A 19,508-nucleotide genomic window follows, 5' to 3' on the forward strand; every position below is an offset into this window, starting at 1 on the left:
CCAGCTTGCCTAAAAATCTACAGTTTGCCATCTACAGAATGAGAAAACCTGCAAGATCAAAACGCCGTAAGTACAAGAATTTCACAGGTTAAGAACGATGCAGTTCTGTGCAGGATGGATTTACGGACTATCACCATAGCCATCCTGTCCACTTCCCAAGTTCGGTTTTAATTACCAGTGTGAAAGCAGTCATTGCCTTCAGCCTGCATTGTGCCAGGCACCGTACAAACAAAACCCACATGATGGTCCCAATCCTCCCCAAAACTACCAGTCAAAGGAACCCAGACTGTGAGAAGATGGGGACAGAAGCAAACCAAGGGGGACTGAGGCCTTCTGCTGCTGTTACACGACACATCCAGTCACCCAGCCAGGAATGACACTGGCACCATCAGCTTTTGTGCAGAAATGTTCATCAGTAGATCTCGCACCACTTAAAGGATGCCACTGGCACTATTCCTGTTTTTGAAGGGGAGAAAATGAATCATGGAGAATTATACTTGGAGTGGCCCTGCGTTACCCAGCAAAACCTGAGAAAATGCCCAAGCCTAAGGATTCCTAGCACTGTTCCCCATCCACTATGGATGACGGACATCCACTGGACTATGATGTTTCTAATCTGAAATATAATTGAAACCTTTGCTGAAGTAGAATAAAATACCCCAACTTTTTCTTATGAGGTCAAATCCAGACAGAATATTGGAACAACTATGCAGAACACGGGCAATGAATATTCACAACAATAGATATTCATGTTGACATCAGATAATAAAAAACACAGAAGTGCTAAACACTTCTTGTGTAGTGAAGCCTGTGTCCTCCTCCATTTCATAACTCTGAGCGGCATGGGGAAAGCCCAGCGCTGAAGAAAGTGCTGCTTAAAAGTGAAGGCTCCTCCGTAACAATAAATATTAAGAATTATTAGAGCTTTTTCTGAGGTGACAGAGCCACCCAGCAATTCCTAAGCCTAAACATAGGACTTCCTAAACATAAGCCCAATTCCTAATCGCTAATTCTGGTGGTAAGTCCTTCCTCTTGCCTCAGGCTGTAGACCTGTGACACAAATTACTTGTCAGCATCATTAGTTAAAAGAGTTATTTCTCTGAAGATGTGTACGTGAAACTATCTGTGTAATGGCAATGATAATACAACCAGATGAAAAGGAAGAAATGTCAGCTTAAAAAGAAAAAAAAAAAACCCAACAAAAACCACCAAAGCTTATATAATTTATGAAACAATAACATTCAAATAACTGAATGCAGATACTGCTTTTTTTACATGTAGCTATAAACAGGGGGAATATATATATGTATATATTTAGATACCTTAAAAAGGATTTCTTGGGTCTAAAAATATTTTGTCACAAATGTGAACCTGAAGAAAAATGAGTGAAAATACACTTGCCTACCTCCAGGCCAGCCCATCTGACATCTCCACCCCTCTCCCCTACACACAGAGAGAAAGGTTTTAGATTCTCTAGCTAACTAAAGATGTGGTCTAATTTCAGAACTGATTAGCAGTTCATCTTTGAGACAGTTAACGAAAGGCTGTGATACCATCCTTTCCGGGGACCCCCCTCGCTCCCCAGATCTCCATTCCTACTGAAGACTGAGGCTCTGCAACTGCTTATTTTTCCTGCAAAACTTCCTTTTGAAAAAAACATCCTGATGGACTCATTTGCTGTAATGAGGAAATATAAACTATTGAGACCTGTCACAAGACTTGTAATAGTCTTCCCACTATTTAAGAAGTTGCCCTGAATACCGGTATAGTGCATAGTTTGAGTTATGTTAATGCTGTCACTGAGACTGGATGCAAGCTATTTAAGCACTTCTGATTTATGCCTCATGATTTCACAGGAAATTAAGACCAAAAAAAAAAGAAAAGATTAAAAAGATTTAGGAAAGAAATGGTATTTACCTAACATTAAAAGTTGCTTTAAATACATATTCTGGGTTTTAGGCAAACAGCAGCCTTAAGCATTGATTCTAAGAGGAGGAAAATCTTACAAACACAATGAGAAACTAACTTTATGTGAACGTAAAATTACGATGGAATGATAAAATGCATTCTGGATCTTTGGAAGTAGCAGGTTTTTCTCAAAATAGCTCATAAAACAACAACAGCAACAATACAATGTACTTGGAGTTTATTCTCATCTTAGGATTTCAGTGTGCTTTTATAAACACTAATTAATTAAACTTCAAAAGGCTCCTGTGAGATACAGTAGGTAAGTATTATTATACCTATTAAACACATATAAACCAGAGTTATGACGTTTAATTATATTCAGAGTTGTTTCTTTTTAAATTGATTTTCCTCTATAAAAGAAGATGCTGATTGTCTATTACTTTTAGAACAGGTTTTTATGAGTTCGGTTTTTAATAGGCAACATTTCACTGCACCTCTGTTTGCACATGCATTTACTCACTTAGGGCTTAAAAATACACAGCCAACCAAAAGCTGGTAACGTTCTGTACGAATGGTTTGCGAGACAACCAAGCCTTAAACCAGAACTAGGAGTAACTACAGGAAAGGGCACACCAGTCTCACCAGAAGCCAAAAGCATGAACCAGGAAAAAAGAGACAACTTCCCAACCAAATTCAAAGGTAAGAACAAGTCCCTCCTAATCTAAAGTATTTCCCCTGGGAAATATTGTCCTAACACCTTAAGAGTGAAAATATGCATGGAAACAAAAGATGTTCCAAGGAGCATTTGTGTCTTTTCTATTTTAACTACAGACAGTGTCATTACTCAAATAAATTATCCACCTTTCAGATCTTCCACCATCCTCATGTGAGCCTTTGTGACAGTTTGCAGATGTTGTGGACATTGCACGTTGGATGTTATGCAGCCAAGGACAAGGCAGCCAGGCAGGGTTACATGCTGCTGCCCAGGCACGCACTGTGACAGGAGACGGCACAGGCACACACAACCAGCGCTGAACAAAACCCGAGACCATCTCGGCCCGGTGCGCTCCAAAGTGAACTGTTCATTACAGAAAGCAGTACTTTCTCATCAGTTTTCAGTTCAGTACAGTTCAGTTTAGCCGAGTATTCCCTGCTGGCTCCCGAGCCTGCATTTCATCCCGAGCCCGCATTCAGAAGAACAGGATGGATTTGGTAATTATATAACTGTAATAACCAATTGCTAAGTCTTTCAAGAGCAGACAGGATAATGAATATGTATGTGTTCCAAAACTAAAACATGCAAGGCAATACAATTCTAGTAATAATTAGCTTTGCTCTGATACAAAATGTCATCTGAGTATATCAGGTGACCTGCATCAGTTGGACACAGGAGGATTCGATTTGTTGCTTTTTGTTGCTCAAGAAGCAATTTCTCTACGGAGAAGAATCCGCCTTGCTTTGCCTCCGAGACTCTGGAGTTCCCATGTAATTATCACTGTGATTGTCATTCCCAGCCAGATTAGTGACAGCGGAGACTAAAATGTCATCTCCAGGCTATGGCAGAAACGATATATTTGAATCAGCCTCTGCTAGCTCCAGTGAACCTTGATCTGACAAGGCAGAAGGTCTAAAATACTAAGTACTATAATTTAATACACTTTTCTTTCCAAGACAAAACACCACATCTTCAAACAATGGGATGATTTTTCTTCTTTTGAAGCAATACGGTCAGCAGCTTGGAAATTTCCTGCTAGCACCGTGCATTAGCTGAAGCACTGATCAGGGGGCAGGACCTTTTGCATCATTTCTTCCCATCAATTTAATTTCACTTTATCACATGGGAAATATCTCTTATTTCGCATCACTCATCTTCCAATAGGGGAAGCTTGGTTCCCCAAACCCAGAACTTTTCACTATCTTTTTGAGCACAGCACTGCCATTGCTTGCCAGAAAGGACCCGCTGTTTCCCTACCTTTCTGTGGGGCCCAGAACATGAGGCTGAGAACCATTCATGTTGCTAACTTTCAAGTCATGGGCTATTTCTCTTCCAGTATATGATTATACCTAAATGGTGGGGAGACAGAGTAATTTAGGCTATGGAAGTGTAAAGAACAGGCAAACATGGGATGCAGAGGGTGCAACTCATGCAACACGAAATAACGGTGTGAAAAGGCAAAGTTAAACCAGAAGCACCACTTTTGGGCTAGAGACTGCACCTGCTCGAGGCCCATCACCGCTCTACTGGTTGCTAGGATGATTAGGTACGTACCCTCAGGGGCTTAGCTTTGCCAAATAAGCTTTCTGCCAGAGTTAGGCGGTGCAAGCAAAAAAGGTATGAGCTACTTCAAAACAAAAGCTAACATTCATTTCCTGAAGATAGGTTTTCCTGATTACTATATAATGAAGTGCCCCTGATAGTGTAAATCCACTATCCCCTCTATACCATATATATATATATACACACACACACAAGAAAAAAAAAAAAAAAGTCTTGTCTACACTTACAGACATGCCTACATCTACAGCAGACCTTTTTTCCCCCCTTTTCTTTTCTCGTTCTGTCTTTTCTTGTAAGGAACAGGCTGCACAGGTTCCAGACCCATGAGACCAAATAAAAAAAAAATGAGTGCAAAAAGTTAAAAAGTAATGTCCATAATACTGCTTTTCTGCATATGGGAAAAATTCAGCAACAACCCATTGCTGGATATTACTTCAATTACTTTCTACATTAGCTCTGCAATGCTTTAGTCAATGAATCCGATTGAAAAATCAGACTGAAGGGAGAAGGTTTTCTTTTCCATGGTGATGGCTATGTATATGGATGTGAAGGATGTCATCCACCTGATATTCCTTGGAGGCAAGGTGCTAAAATACCAGAATCTTTGAGAAAGATGTGAAAAATAACACATTTTGCTTCCTATAGCATAATTCAATTACCTTTCTAAATTTGGAGTTGAAATATTTTACAGATTTAGATGTAAACTCACGACAAGGCAGCTCAAGACAAAAAGGTTTGCAAAATTTTGGTTATTACACAACAGGCCAACAACCACAAGAATAACCAACCAAGCTGCAAATTATGGCATCAGATGAACCCCAAAAGCAGCATTTCTTCCAGAATAAAATATAACCCGTCAGTGTTGGATTTTGTTACTACAACGTGCAAATACAGTTCACTCATCCTCCTTTCCCATCACCCTATATATAAACGTTATGTAGTAGCATAAAAGCCACAGAGTTATAACGGCTGTGGTAAGAATTCTGCAACCTTATGTTCCTGCCATCTGCTACTATATCTGCAGCAAAATAAAGAGACATTACAGCCTTTAGAAAGCACCATCAAGTGGCTGTTGTACTGTAGTTTTACCTTTCAAGTCAGTGATGCAACATGCCTTGTTCATGGCTATACCCTGCCGCAAAGCGTTCCCTCCGAGCCCGCAGAGATGACATACAGTGGAGGAGATACAAGTGATAATGTCTCAAAAAAGGCTGAAGGAAAGTAGTAAAGAGTTTCCACCTGCCAGGTGAGCTGCTACCAATGCACTGCTGGTCAGCAACCACAGCTTAATGACAGTGTTTAATGAAAGATCAACATCCTAAGGCATAACATGGCTATTGCTTTCAGCTGTGCATACCTCTGCTCTTACAAATGAAGCTTTTAGGTGCTCTTATGGCTGCATTCCCTGTTACACTACATGTATTTACTTCAAAGCCTCCGGAAAGGAAACTACAATCGTGCCAGTTCTCTGTTAAAAAAACCCAACCAAACAAACCCAAACAGTTTTCTCTGTTAAAAATTCTGAAGACTCAGGAGAGAGTCAGAAGGGAAGTCAACTCATTCTCTGCTTGAGACTCCATGCTTTGGGCCCATAAACCCACGTCTAGTGACACCTGCAGATCTACAGTGCCACCTTCGGAAATCCCAGGTAGAAAGCAGATTTTTGAATAAAGGAGCAAAAGTCCTCCTCTGACAACCTTTGCAGCCAAAGCCCATTAAAATGCTGAGGCAGACTCGATTGCCAACTGAGTTTGACAATTTAGCAGACAATCAAAGGCTGTATTTTACAGCAGCCCAATACTGCCCTGGCAGAAAGAGCGTGGAGATGTTAAAAAAGATGTGGCAGGTTAGATATTTTCAACAGACATAACCCCATATTATCGCCATGGTACAGGCGGTACATAGTACGAGGGAATGCTTTCTGAAGAAGGCGTAGAGCTGTAGACCTCTGTCCAAGAAAATACAATTTAAACTGAAAGGGTGAGTCCCTAATCCGGGCAGAGGATGAAACAGAAGCCCAAAAGGAAGAACATAACTGCTTTCTCAGGAGGAAGAAGAGCTACAGACTCTAAGGGTCAAAAGGGCACAAAAGCAGGTTTTTCCTGAATCCATTTCTATCTGTGGTCTGCACAGCATCCTGTGACAATGAGTTCCACCTCCCAGTTCTGCCTTGCACGATGGAGCCTGGCCAAGTGTTGCACAGCGTGCTTGCTCAAGGGAGTAAAGACTTGAATCAAATGAACTGTATCCCTAAAATTCCTTCTAGTAATCCCCAGCGCAAGGTAACTTCAGCTCTTGGGCAATGAGTTCTCTCAAAAGTTACCCGAGTATACACAAGTGCTCTCACACTGACGGCTAAAGGTTAAAGGGTTGTTCAAGCGGAGCCCAAATATTACGCTTGAGTTTTTAGGACCCTGAAGTAAACTCCATTTTCACACCTACACAACCTCTCCACATTCAGGGATGGACACATACAAAATGATCAAGATGACCACATGTTCTAAGAGAAAAGCAGAATTTCTAAATATATCTTTATTAGATACACTTTTGAAATACTATGTACGATAAAATTAAGTACATCTTAAAAAAATACTAAATATCAAATAAGGAATCCCTTTGTCCTAATTTTCTTCTATCAGGATGAAAACAATCCCCAAACCCAGGACAGTAGAATTCCTACCTTTTGATTAACTTCATTTACAAGCTCAGACCAGATAAATGCTCTGTGACTCAGTTTCCTCAATGAAGAGACTCGGAACAAAGCAGCTTCTCACAACAAAAACATTTTTCAGACAAGGTAACGCACTTACTTTTGGAAAAGCACCTATATAGACTGCTGATGGCAGATGCTATGTAAGTGCAATGAATTATTTTTTTATGTTTCTCCACTTCCTCCTCTGTGAAAGAGGGAACTTGTCGTTCTTCCTTTTATTAGCAAATGCAGCTGGGAGCTAAATATGCTGGTGACTCTGACTGATTTGGTAGTGTTTATGCAAGTAAGCAGCAAGAAACACTAAATCAGGGCATAAACAAATCTTAGGCTAAATGTGCAGATGAAAACCTAACACACAGTAAAAATTGTATGTTCCTGAAATTAGCATTGAGTTGGCAAAGATCCAAATTTTATTTGCCGGTTTAATTTTCAAATAATTTCAGTACTAAAGCATAACTGCAGACTGCACAGGGAAAAAAAAAAAAAACAAACCAACAACAAACAAACAAAAAACCAACCACAAACCTGAAATGGTTATTTTCCCCAAATTTAGAAACCATCTGTTTTGAAGTTCTGTTTGGCTAAGCAAATTACAGGACTCATAGACCAGCTAAGTAGTTAAACACATACAGAATACCTCTTTTTTTTTCTCCAGTGCAGGAAAAAAATGTCATCAGCTGAGCTGTTCTGCATGGCACCTCCAGTTTATCCCTTCCCAACTCTCTCTGGCACCTCTGCTGCCGGCACAAGGGTAACAATCACATCAGGGTGCTCCACAAAGGTTAACACAGACAATAGTCTGGCAGCACTTGATGTGTAAGCAAACAGGACTACCGTTTCCCTTGCATCTAAAAGGTCAACAAAACAGAACCTAATTCACTTCTTTTATACAAGCTCAAGGGCAGGCACACGATGGAAAAGCAGGCAAGTTCACTGCCATTTCTACAATGCCACAGTAAAAATAACAGACAGATTTCAGCACTGCAGGTGAAGTGAACAGAGCGGGGAGCAGAGGCTGCTAATGATCTGGGGCTTTTCTTTGGTAATATCATGCCTATTTTTTCCTCAGTGAATAGAACAATTTATGTAGGATGAAGACTTAGCCTGTAATTTAATTACCACAGGTTACTTTTGGCATTGTATGATACACAAAGAGCTGACATTAAACTCAAGCTGCTGCAATAAAAATCCCTTTAAATTAATCTAGCTACCCAACGTTGTTACTGTGATTAATAATTAGCAAATGGCAGGTGACAAATCAAACAGAATTATAGCATCATTTAGGTTATACAAATCTCTTATCCCACCCTGCTTTTCTAGGGACATTCTTGTTTGTCTCCTCCTTGCCATCAACTTGCAATTATCCAAGCATACTTGTTCTGTCCCAAATGGCTTTTACAATGGGGGTGTACAACATTCACTCCCATGGCTGTCAAATAACATCTCACAGACCTTAACAATCTGCAGGGTGAAAGAAATTCACAGAGGCTGACTTTAATTTGAAGAGACAGGACACTATAAAGTTGAGAAGAAAGGCAGGAACCATAAGAAGCAACAGAAGAATGAAGAGAAATAGCATCTCTTCTTCTTTCAAGCAGTGGATCAGCAGGTCTTCCTCACCCAAAGCCATCACTCAGCAGCACTCAGCTCCCACACCCGCACTTTCAGGCTCCCTCCTATTAACCCACCTTCCCAGCTGCACTTGGATTCAGGCCCCGAATGTCAGCTGGGAGAGGTTTAGTGCTCAGCCCACTGGTACCAATGGCAACGTTCACCAGTTACTCAGGTAACAGCTCTGTGGTTGTACCAGCCTACAATATTGACCCTCTACAGTCTTTAAAATATTACAGTTTGAATTCATATTTGATACATCATCATTTTGCCTACAGGCTCCATCCTTGCTGAGGAAGAAAGTGTTTACAACAGTATGTAATGATAAACATATAAAGCCATCATCAATCATTCATCAGTTACAATTACCATTTGCATCCATTTATCTAATCACAGTCTGCAGTAACTGCTGCACTTAAGCAGTTCAAAACCACTTTAAAGATGGAAATGTTGAGGATAACTACCACACAATTACCTTCACATTTTGCAGCACTCTGCTAACTCATATTTCTGTCCCTTTTCAGGTTTAATGTATATTAAATAAAGAGGAATTGTTATTTACATGCACCCCCACTCACCTACACACTCACATGTACTGGCTGTGACAGTGCAGGTGAGAAATGGCAGACTCGTCTCATAAACTCTATTTAACGTGCAACTTCAGCTGTCTCAGACACTCAGCCTCCTAGTCTATCTCTGCTGCTACTTTAAATACACTGAATTTTACTTCTAACTATATAAAAAAACAAAGACTCCTCTCTTTTTTTCCCCCTCTCCTCCTTCTTCTCAGCAAGATCACCTGCCAGAAAATTATTTTGTGTCTGCCCTGGATGTCAGAATTCATTCTCAGCCATCCCTTCCCATTTCTCTTTTTCAACCCCAGTAAGCTGAAGATGCCAAACAGCAGGTCCTAAGCTAGTAAAAGCTCAAATATCAGATAACTTCCAACGTTCAGAAGTTAGACAGAAAAGGACAGACAACAGTTTGCAGTGACTGCAGTAACTTAATTTGCTATATTACAGAAATAATGGATTCCTGAGAGTGGAAGGGGTGATATTTGTGTGCTCTTTCACCTTTCCTGTCATTTTTTAAAAAAATATAACAATATCCAGCTTTCTGCACCGAAATTAACATTTCTCCGAACAGCACTCTAAAGATCTGGGGGATGAAATCCAACCCTCCCTGCCACGCCAGCACCGCCATTCCAGCCAGTGACCCTGCGAACACACAACCGCTACGGAACAGTTTTCTCTGCAGCACGTGCTTTGGCAACAACCCCGGAGGACATCATCCTCCCCACTCCCCCCCCATTTAAACTGACTCTGAACAGGGAGGACTGCTGACAGAGTGCTTTGCTACATGTAATGTTCACAACACGATCCCAAATGGACTTGTTCCTCTCTGGTCCCTTCCCTGATTTTTCCACCTCTGTGTGTCTGTCAGACCACCGCAGCAGGTCACACGCTTCTAGAAAAATTAGTGGCAGATGCAGCATTTGTAGAAAGAGTTGTATTAAGAAAAAAAACCCCAAACCCAACCCAACCCAAACCTCAAGAGTTCAGGCTTCTAGGAGGAAGGCAGTTATGGGTGCTGTTGGTGAAGCCTGGCCTACAGACATTGCGGATCCCAGCTGAAGTGGGTGAGCACACAACCCACCCCCCATTTGGGTATCTGGGTGGTGGAACCAACTTCCAAAGCAGCAGCAGCAGCAGTAGCAGCAGCAGCAGCAGCAGCAGCACCCTAGCACTTCAGTGGGGGCTCCACCAGGCCCCAGGGCTCTGGGCTGCTGCCCTCCAATTCTGCAGGCATTGCAAAAAGCTTCTAACACACTCTCTAGCCATGGATGTCCACTGTGCTGTGACAAAAAAGAAACAAAGCAACAAAACCACAACCAAACCCCCCCACAATTGTATGAAGTGCAGGCTGCACAACCAGTTCTGTAGATGGCACTGTATGTTAAACAATGAATTTCTTCTCTTCCCACAGTACAATTTCTGAAGCTAATAATCCAGATGCAGCCTCTAACACATACATAATATGCATTTATTTAAAATCAGGAATCATTCCATGCTATTAACTTTCAACTGTAACTCCAGAAGTCATTTCCCAATTACAATTAATCATGTTTATCCCTGTGGTACGCGACTACCAGGCAGGACAGGGTGCACTGTACAGACCCAGCACAGTAGACAGTCCCTGCCCCAAAGAGTTAACAAGACAAACAGTAGTAGAAGAGAGGCAGTATACTAACGAGAGCTAATGATGTGTTCCAGCTCTGCCGCTGGATCCCCAGCCTGGTGTGCTACCCACTGAGTCAGCAAGTGGTGCTGTGCCATAATGGCAATTAGGTTTTTGGGGGTTTTTGTTTGTGTGTTGGGGTTTTTTTTGTTTTTTGTTTTTAAAGACTGTCTTCATTATTAGTAACTTCTGAAAGGATTTTTTGAAAATGGCATCAGAGGAGGTAGACCACAAAATCACCAGAGAAATTCAGGAAACATGGGTGCAAAACCAAGACTGATGAACATTTAGGGAATCACCACCCTGGGAAGTCAGAGAATGGCAGAAACTGGAAAAAGTGAATTTCGCAACAGTGACTAAAATTCTTTTGAGCTGATTTCAGCTGGGACACTAAAGTAATCGTGGAGGCATTAAAAAAGGACACAAGCTAATCTAAAGATTCACAGACAACAATGTTTACTTGAGATATTTGGGATGTAAAACTAATTACCAGCAGGAGAGCTCCCAAAAATCCAAGTCAAGTCTTAAATGGTCCAAGTCTGTTCCAGAACTACCCTAACATAAACACACAGGATAACAAAAGGCAGCAGCAAAGAGAAAGTGGCATGCACCAGCTCTGAGGAACCAACCAACCTTCCTACTGTATATTGCAAATGAGCAATATAAATCTCTACACAAGCTCACAACAGAAAGCTGTCTTTCAGAGTACTGCCAGCATTTGTTGAGTTGCACTTGCCAAAAAACAGTTTACAGGCTTTTGGAATGTTAAAAGGTAAACACAGCAACCCTTCTCATTTTAAAATAAAAAAGGAACAATACTTAATTATAGGAGTACAAGTAAGATTTATGTTGATGTTACTATTTCATACATTCCAGCCCATAACATGATGTGGAAAATTTCCCCTGTTCCCTAGTGAGTGCCTTGCATTGGCTACATACACGGTTTTAATGTGGATTGAAAATGTTGCTTTACATATGGCAGGCAAAGCAAATTTTTAGCACTGTAAAGATAAATAATTCAAATCCACTGTGTAAATTCCCTTTATCCAGAACGTTTTGTTCTCTTACAACTATGCAGACATGTACCATATTCTAATGCTTTTTTCTATTTTAATGAAAACTTTATGATTTTAAAAAAAATCTGGTAGGTATCCAGAACCCTTTTTCCAGAATCCTTGTATGACAAATTTACTCAATGCACGGACCTGACAGCTGTATTGGTAGGAAACCACATCTGTTGAACTACTGGTAAAAAAGCCAGATGCAAGAAATATTTGAAAGTCATTTGTCTTACCATGTATTCTTCATGCTTTGCCCAGACATTCAACAGTAACATCAGGAGGAATTCATGTAAATTACTACAGCCAACCAGCAATACATAAAAAATGTGCAGAGCTAGAAAAGGGAGCTTTATAGCATTGGTGAGTGAGCGAGAAGAGATATTCAAATAGGAACCAGCACTGACAGCTAACCCCGGAGACTGAGATTAAAGTCACTACCACCTTATTTTACATACAGAAAAGACATTTCAGGCATTTCTGAAGGTTATATCTCCTGCTGCAGAGTCTGACTTGTAGTAAGTACTTCTGCACATGTTTAACTTTACACACTAAATAATGCCTTTATGTTGCACAGAACTAGTCACATGTATGCCTAATTCTTCTGATGAATCAGGGGCTTAAGCTACCCTAGTTCAGTGAAGGAAGGGACAGAGGCATCTCCAGATTAACATACTAATATTAAAGTCAACATGTAATTCTCCCATTAATTCTGCAAGCTCAGTATTAAGCTCTAATGTTTTCATAAAACACAAATTATTCAATATACATTGGATGTACAGAGCACAGGATGGCAAAGTGTGTTTACAAGGGTTTTACAATGATTACTTGACTCCATTTGTGTGTACCAGAGTTATTCATAAATTGTGCAGGTCAGCTGAAGCTCATCTTGTTAAAACCTCCTAAATCATATAATACATTGCTTCTATGCTGGACACACTTGACCCAGCCTATATGTGTTTTAGGTAACATTTAAAATATTAAATTATTCTGTCTATTACAGAACAAAATAATGACATAGACAATAAGAAATCAAGGAATAATTAATTATACTTTGAGTGGGAGAGAGGGTTGGCTAAATTTATTGGGATGAAAACTAAAATTTGATATGTGAAATGAATGGAAAACTGACTGTACTTCAGCTTAAACTGACTACCTATAATATCAAATTACATAATTATTATTAAACAAAGATCAGAAATAGAACACCTGTTAAAATCCAGAACGTTAGTGTTTAAGCTACCATCACCCAGTTTCAAACTACATGAAAGAAATACCCTGAAGAACACTGACTCATTCATGCAACAGCTTTCAGCTCTACATTGAGCTTTTAAATGCATAATCCAGATTTATGATATTAAAGCTCTCCATAACTGTGGTTTGCCTTTTTTTTTTTTTATGTTATCAATGCTTCGTAAAATGTAACACCCCCCCGATATTTCTCTTTATAACTTGCTTTTTTTCCCAGTTTGTTTTTATAAGGAAAACAAACCCTATCTTTCTTTCCAACTCCCCTGCTTTAAATCAAGAAGCAAGCTCCTGATGAGTGTTCACGCAGCTGATTAGAAAATTGTCTCATAAACAGCATCATTAAGTGGCATGCCAATCAGCGGTGATACACTGGTATTGCTGGTGCCTGTGTAAATTATAGAGTTATGCCCTACGCTTGGGAAACCTAAATGTACAATTCTGAGATTTCTTGTTGGCAATTAGATTATAAATGCTGTGTTCTAATGTTTAACAGCATGAGAATATATTTATCACGTACTGTATTCACAGAATACAGAAAGGAAAAAAAATTTCTAATTGGAGGAGACTTTCCAAAGAAGCTGTTACAAAGGTACCCCCCAACACTGAAAGCTTATAAAAGAGGAACCTTTTTTTAGTTTTTTCAGCAGTGATGCCATAGGACTGTACAATCTGTGGACTGTAAGATCTCTTGACATGCATTCCTCCTCCATTTATTTGGACCTACTATTTGGTTGATGACATGTATCACCACTCACTTAAAATATACTACAATTTTTTGGAATTGTTTGAAAAGTTTCATTGGTTTTATTGGTATTTTTCTATTAAATATATGGAAAAGCTTCAAAACGTAAGTAACACAGGAAATTCAGCTACCACATGCTGACCTAGACTTGTATTGATACAATGTGACATCCTACATACAGTTATCTGTCAATAATACATGCACTCACATTCACTTGGGTGTAATCCACACAGAAGATGACTCTTAAGAAATGCTAAGGCTGCAAAGTCATGGACTCAAGACCTGTGGGATGCCAGAATGAGAGCTTGCCTGTGAAATTTTAATTCAGGTTCTTTAGCTTTCAACTTTTAATTATACAGTAACATTAACCAAGCAGTCCAGACTTGTTTCAGTAAATGGTATTCTCTTCACTGACACACTTGGAGCCCTGATTCGCCATAGTGCCTTCTGCCTTATTTACTGCACAGATTTAAACTGCATTGAATGCATGCGCATGGAACTCCTCACGGGTTTCTGCCTGTTGCTTATTACAATAGAATTGATAATGGCATTGCACCTGTTAAAATGTTCCAGAGCAAAAGCACAGGCACATCGATGTCAAAAGTAGGTATCCTAAGGATGGTATCACAGCTCTCATTTTGAAGTATCCTGCACTCTACAGGACCGAGGCAGAGCTCTCAGGGACATCAGAGAGCTGAGAGCTCAGCTCCAGTGCTAAGAGAAATGAACAGCTAACTTGCAAGTAGCTAAAGTACTTCCATAGAGTAAAAACTCCAGACAACCGACTGCCTGAACCACAAAAAAATCCCACTTTTCAGCAGTAATTCACCTTATTCCTCCCAGGTATCTCATTTTCTGCAGTGGGAGAGGCTTGTACACATCCACACCTTCAACTATGGCTCCAGATTCATTCCCAGAGAATACACCTGGGACACTGAATGATGCCAGTGTCCTGAATCTATAAGCACAATTACATCCAACAACACTGCTTAACTTTATTTCTCTGTTTCTGGTTTTCCCTAATTTCCCAGACTTGAATTGGTAGCCATAAGAGGACAAGTAAAGAGTTTTTCTTCTTGTTTTTAAATCAAATGCCCAGGCAGATCCTGTGGACAGGTCTGCACCACTTCAGCTGACCAGTCTACTGACAGCAGAAACAAGTTGTTATCCCTGGACAGCAGTGGAAAACAAAGGAGATTGCTAACAGCAGAGAAATAACAAGACTGAGAAATTTTGGTCTCAATTCAATGCTTCAAAAGGGAAGATGTCAACTGGCAGCTTAAACCACCTCTGTTCTCATTTTCTCAATCTCTGCGTTCATATCTTCCCACATTTTGAAGTTATCTGCCCTTTCTTCTCCCTCAAACATGTTCCTAATCCCAGATGTGATCTCCACACATCCCAGTTTTGCCACTCTCTCTTTTTTCTTCCCCTTCCTGCTGTTGCCCTGACTCCCCCATGTGGATTTACTGCCCCAAAGAAGCCCCAGCTGCTTCTAGGGCAAGACATGTATTCAACTATCAGAAATCCATATTTTCCAACTCCACTGAAAACAACAGATTTGCTTAGTGGTCTGTAATTGGCATGTACATCTAAAATTAACAGTTCCAGAGCACACTCATTACAGTCCGTTGTTAACGGCTTATTAATTACACATCAGGATGCCATAAATAACTTACAGCCAAACATAACTTTTTAGAATCATACAAGAAAAGTCCCTGACAACATCCACCAGACTTCTGTTCCCTCCAGAACTTCATGTAACATCAAGGAAAAACCCACCTCTTCTTGCCCAGAAACATCTAGAGGCAAAACCTGGAGGAGAGCAGGGCCCCCTCAGATACAACGTGCAAAGTGTTGTATTTCAAAATATCCTATTCAGAATATCAGAGTATTTCAGAAAACTCCTCCACAAAGGAGTCAGTGAATGAAGAATTGAGACACTGTAGAGGGAATATCCAGAACTGTTTGCCATTAAGGTATGGGAATAGATCACTGCAGAGGAAACACTTTCCTTCAGTGTCATGTTTTTGGGGAGAAGAGATCAATCACATACACCAGTATGTACTAAAAAATAAACAGAACTAAATGGTCCACAAACAAATTGGAAAGGAGGAGCCGGTTCTTAACAGTAACGCCTACCTGCTTGTGCGACCCCCCCAAAATCTAAAGAGCACACTTGTTCGTTAGCCGAGTTGACACAGACAAACACATCTCATTTATTATCTCTGGGAGACTCTAGCCAGACGTGACTGATTTGTCCTCCTACTGGTCCTTGCCCTTTTGTGGTTCTGCAGAGATGTTGGGAACTGGCAATAACTCACCACATGCTTCAGAGAGCTTTCTTGTTTTTGGAAATCTCTCGGCAGTGCGACATTTACATTTATTATGGCTGATTCTGGGCATTTAAATATGAAAACAATTAAAGTATATTTGCAAGGGATATGACAAACGAGCATTTGTACTCCAGCCAATTTTTCACTGACTTTCATTCAAGTACACTGTTATGTTTCAGCTTTGCCTCTGCCATTGCCTAAATGAGATGATTTCCCAGTATCCATATGGGCAGGTTGATGGATGAGAATGGCTTTAGGGTTAAAAGTCTTTAGTATAAACTCAAAGATCTCTTTCTTGGAAAAATTCTGCTCCAGCACTCACCGATGGAAACGCAGAGCCCCCACTGAAACCCGCAGAAATACACTGGAGCCCAGCAGCTCTCCGGCTGCCTGCAGCTCTCCCGCCGCCCCAGAAAGGCGCTTTGCCTTTACGACTCATATCCTTCAGTAGCATCAGGTTGCTTTTGATTTTCATGCGACTTTTGGATCCTCACCAATCTACTGCCACCGGAGAGATGAGGATCATCTGCGCTGAAGCCGGGCTGAAGCAGAGCACCTGTTTTCTCACACCTCCAGGTTACATTCACACTGGCAGAAGCAGGGGCTGAAGGAACATAGGGGACGAAAGGGAAAGAGCAGCGTTTGGCTCTCTTGACAACCCTCTCACCTCCGTGTTAATAACGGAATTAGTTCCCATGGTTGCAGTGTGCCATGGCAATGTAGCCAGACATAAGTAAGTGCCTCCAGTTTACTTCAGTAATTACTTAGGTTGTGGAGAGCCATCCGCTCTGTGCACAGCTGTGCTGGAGAAGTCTCTCTGAGATTTTTTTTATTCTACCCCTTCCTGGCAATTACTGCCTACTACTGCTGTATGGAAGGATCATACACACGCTCCCTGTGTGCCATTAAAGACGGCCATCCAGCTGGGCTGGACTTGTTGCTGGACGTGGTTTGAGCTAGTTCAGAACGAAGGTGCTCACATGAATCTTCCCCTAAGTGGAGTCCTGCAGCAGTAACGCTGCCCCAGCAGTGTGATCTGGAAGAGTGTATCTGTTTATCACCTTAAAGCAGCCTTTTCAAACTGAATGCCAGGACCCTGCTACCTTGCTAAAGAGGAGCTGGAACCAAATCTCCCTCCCGCTAATTCCAAACATTCCTTGTGATATGTGGAAATGGATTGAACGTGTGACCTCAAAGCCCCGTTTCAAGCCCCTTTACAAAGTCTGACTGAGTTTTCAAGCTGCTATTCTGGAAAAAATGCAAATACAGCTTTAGGGGCCCAGCACAACCGAGCTCGATGTTCATCAGCCCTTTAATGTACGCCAAATAGTCTTTTTGCTTCAAAATCATTTCATGCAATGCTAAGCAATGGCCTCGTTGCTTTTGCTGACTTGCAGTAAACCAGTGGGATGCCAGGCTGCCACCATCAGAACATCTGCTTTATTGGAAAAGAATTTCAGCAGGCCTTGCCTTGTAATAAATGATGTGACCCTGGAAGGCAGACAGCAGCACTCCCGCAGGCAAACAGCTCGCAAAAGGTCAAAATCACCCAAAGCTTTGGGAGCAGCAGCAGCATTTCTGTCACCCTGCCCTACCCAGGGTCTAAGAGCCATAATGAATAAGGGAAAAACTACATCACTGCAGCTCTGAAGATAGATCCCAGCTTGGATCTATCATAGATTGGAAGTCTTCTACCAGTGAGAAACACGAGAACGGATGGAAGGAGAGGAAAGCAGAGGGGAGGGGAATCCAGCTATGAAGCTTGTTACTCTGCCACTGAAAACAGAGCTACTCCTGGGAGCACCACCTAGCTTGCCTCAGTCAGAACGAACTGGAGCAGCAAAATGTGCTATAAAAATTACTTCAGTTATGAAACAGGTGACAGAGTGCTTATACAAACAGCTTCACTAGCACAGATACCTGTCTGCCTCAATTTACAGCCTTCCCCAGAAAAGTTCCTCACCCTCTGACTTTTTTTTAAGCAGTTATTCATTTTCTTTTGTCTTTCAGACTCTGAATTCTCCTAAAACATAAAACTCCGTTGCTTTTGTAATCTTTTGTTCCATTCACAACATCAACAAAACCCCAATGAAGTAAAACAGTGCAAACATTTCAATGTTGCTAACAATGTAAACAGCATCAAAAAGATTTTGGATCCTGTTTATCTACCTCTGAAGTTAGTAGTCAGTGGATGCTCCGCTGCTACAGTTAAAGGTCTTGCTCCTGTTGTTGTTGTTATTGCTATTGCCTTTTGAAGTGAAATGACAGTGGAGCTCTTTTGAATGGTAGCATTTTACAGCAATTTAACTTCCTGCCTAAAGCAGCAAATTTGCATGAAAATTATCTGGAAAGTACAATCACACACACACACACAGAGTTTTTATATATATTTGCCAGCATTTTCAGGACAGGTATGACATACAGCACATCAAAGGCCATAGGGATGAAGAGTAAATTAGTTGGCAAGTTTATTTTCTACAGCAATTTCCTAGAAAAGGAACCATTTGCTACAAAAGCCTACCATTACCTTCCAACCTCTTCTTCGATGAGCAGTGCAGCTAATTTCTACCGTCATTCTTATTCATCTTCCATGAAAGCACCACTGAAGACCTAATGAAGAGTGCTGGGTAATTCTGGCATTATTGGATTTTTCGTTATTTATTTATTAGACACGAGAGCTGTTATCAACAAGCAGCCAGGTGAGTCAAATCAGATAAAGCATTATCTGATTCCTGTGCTGTAAATCAGATTTTAATAGAGAAAAGATCTGTATCCCTTTGGGAGTGGAAAGAATATGTTTATAATGTGTTCCGAATGTGTGCTACACAATAGCAAGTATGGATAAGAAGTATTTTCGCTAATCAGTTTTCCACTTTCTTCTCCAAGTTCTTTCACCCATAAGATGAGAACTAAAATAAATGAAAGTTCCATTTTTGCCAAGTGGTAGCAAATAATTAAGATAAGATAAGCATGCATAAAATTATGCATAGATGTTGCATCCTCACACAGGCACACAAGAAGTCTGAATTCTGCACTATTAAAAATATAATCAAGACATCATTTCTCTGCTGGCAGAGTAATTTACAAATCTCAAATTTGCCTAGATTGGACATTGAAATGAGATCTTTGATAGCCTACTCTCAACCCTGACACAGCTTCTGTCTTAGGTATTTATACTTGTCTTTTTCTAGCAGAAGCTATGAAGTCTTATGACAGCACCTGTAGGTTAGACACAGATAACATTTGACTATTCCTTGAAGGTTTTGAAAATTTTAATCATGAGAGTAATCTGGATATGCTCAGACAGAAATAGGTGTTAAACACTAAAAACCTTGATGCGAAGCCAGCTCTTTCTTGTACTGCAGTGTTACTT

The 19,508-nt window shown here is 40.6% G+C and overlaps 1 protein-coding gene across 4 annotated transcripts in view; it reads right to left on the bottom strand.

The window, feature by feature from the left end:
• Window positions 1-19,508, bottom strand: part of TPK1 (thiamin pyrophosphokinase 1) — a 312,799-nt gene that overhangs the window by 40,983 nt on the left and 252,308 nt on the right. The gene's annotated exons all lie outside the window — the stretch shown is intronic.

The sequence above is a fragment of the Falco rusticolus genome, chromosome 4 (genome assembly GCF_015220075.1).
Source record: "Falco rusticolus isolate bFalRus1 chromosome 4, bFalRus1.pri, whole genome shotgun sequence".
NCBI classification, from domain to species: domain Eukaryota; kingdom Metazoa; phylum Chordata; class Aves; order Falconiformes; family Falconidae; genus Falco; species Falco rusticolus.